This window comes from Cibotium barometz, chromosome 9, assembly GCF_041138505.1.
Source record: "Cibotium barometz isolate CiBa-2024 chromosome 9, ASM4113850v1, whole genome shotgun sequence".
Taxonomy (NCBI): Eukaryota; Viridiplantae; Streptophyta; class Polypodiopsida; order Cyatheales; family Cibotiaceae; genus Cibotium; species Cibotium barometz.
In genome coordinates, this window is record NC_141054.1 from 58,528,510 (window position 1) to 58,531,063 (window position 2,554).

Genomic DNA, 2,554 nt, shown 5'->3' on the forward strand with positions numbered 1-2,554 from the left:
TGCATTAGCATGTGGTGTTAAGGAGCCCAAATGTCTAGAGGGCTATGGAAAACACAAGCTCATAAGGTTTCGAGAGCCACCCATGATTGCATCAGGCCACACAATCCAAGAAGAAGAACACGTGGAGATAGCTGAAGACAAGGATACCCTTCTCAAACAAGCAACAGAGGCAAGCATTGATAAACAGACAGTCGACATCAAGCCAACAAGGAAGAAAAAGAGTCCAATCAAGTTCAAAAAGAGAGTTCGACTGGTGGCAGGCCTTGGGAATAATAGGATTTAGTCATCAAATATAGCACAAACATTATGTTGAAGTTGAACTGATTTGTACAAAGTCTTTGATCCTCATTAGTTCCTTGTCCGTACGGACGATCAGTACCCTTTTGCATTTGTCCCATCACCGTATGACACTTCAGTACTCTTCCCACACTCAGTAGCTTCTAAAAGCGTTTGACACTCAGTACCTTATTGGTAAGGATCAATAGTGTGTCTAGCATAATTAAGTAGTATTGATTGAATTTTTTGTGTGTAGCTCATGGATGTGTTGATGCTTGTTAATATAGATCACATGTTTCACAAAAGAAATACTTTTGATGGAGTCTCAAAACATATAGGCATAACACCAAGAGTCACTTGTTCCACAGAATAAAAATCTATTGATTGAATTTGAAAACATGTGGACATAACACCAATAAGTTACAAACTGCTATTCATGTTTACTTGTCCATTTATGGTTTCTAAATATCTTTGAATCCCTCCATTGTCTATGCCTCTCTACTGCCATTGAATTGTCCAAAGTTTGTCTTCATCTTTGCTTTTGGGCTAGAATAAAAGCAAGCTTGACTTTGGAACTAGCAACTTTTCTTTTAGCATGCAGCCTTTGTAGAATGCCTCGGTAAAACCATTGGAAGACTTCCTTTAGACTATTTGCCTTTTGACTCCCTCCATAGTGTTGTGTGTGTCTGAAAAATGCATTACGTGCCATGTAGTGAGACTTCTCCATGCCTTGGGTAGACCAAATTGCCGGGCATCCATACTTTTTGACAAAATAGGGAAGGTGGTTGTAGATGATATGCTGTTTTCATAGAGACATAAGTATGCATAGTAAGTTATAAAAGAAAAGAGGATCACACTTAAGTAAAAGAAGAAATCACTTTACCATGTAGTGAGTTATATTGCAGGCTGTCCACGCGTCTTTCATTGACTTCCCAAAATGTTTAATTGCCTCTTCAAAGTTCTTGTAATCACTCTTTGTCCATGTTACATTGTCACAGAACATGAAGAGTTGATCAAGAGACCTCCACACCTCTGCCTTCACATTTCGTGCTTCCCCCCCATCTGCCTCATGATCTTTCACGGCATTATGGACTTGCTTCCACAATCCATAACTAATCCTTGAAACTGTTCTACCTTGCCTTACTTGCTTACTACTGTGTTTGGGTCGAGACAAGAATCTTCTTGCCTCAACACCACCAATAGAGGGCTTGATTGGTACCTCCTTGCCATTGGTAGACTTTTTAAAATCCTTTGTGATATGAACATCACCTCCATGCAGACCTATATCGGATAACACTTTTTCCAATGCATGAAGAGCATCCTTTCTATTTCTTTCGGGACGGAGTTTCCAAGCAAATCCAATATACAAAAATACCAATTTCTCAATAATTCGACATAGAGCATGCAATGTGCATATGTGAACATTACATAGTGGAATGTCAAGAATGGCCTTGAAGTTAGGGTCAACTTTATCTCTATTAGGTGCTCTCTTCCACCATTTGGAATCCATTACTTGAGCTGATTCTTTGCAGTAAAGACAAGGAGACTTTGAGTTACCTCCTTTACTAACGTTATACATGCACTTAAGTGTTTTAAGATCCCTCGCCATGTGCCACTACTTGAAAATCACCTTTTCTTGCAACATGGAGATTCTCTCCTTGCACTTGTCTTTTAATTATTCTTGGTATTTCCGTGTGGTGAAACACCCAATCTAGTGTTTCATGGTCTTCTGTCTTCACCTGTGATTATATAAAACAAAAGTCTTACTATAAAATATTTGAAAACATTGACTAAAATCAAGTACGAAACAAAAAATGATCATAGTTGGAATGAGCCTAACCACCATATGTGTTTCTCCGACGGCACACTAAAATACTTCGAACTCGCTTCAGTCAATGATGTATCAAGTGCTCGATTCATCAATGTAATAGTAATCCTTTCCATTTTCTTTTCCTTTACAACCTCACACTCATCTAGTTTGATAACAAATTTTAAAATGCCTTTGCACTCTTCAAATGTTATTCCATAAAACTCGACCATTCTTCTTTGAAGTTGTTGTAGATCTACAAATATATTGTTCCAAGGGTCATACACAGTGGTTTCTTTACCACCATGAAATATTTCTTCAATATGGATATATTGTCCAATAAACTCATCTATACTTTCATTCAGATGACCTCTTATCTTCCACACGGTTGCTGGATTTGGTAGTAAAACCCGTTTAATCCTTTGATCTCTCAAAGTTGAGGATATTGCATGGAAAATCGAACTATATCCC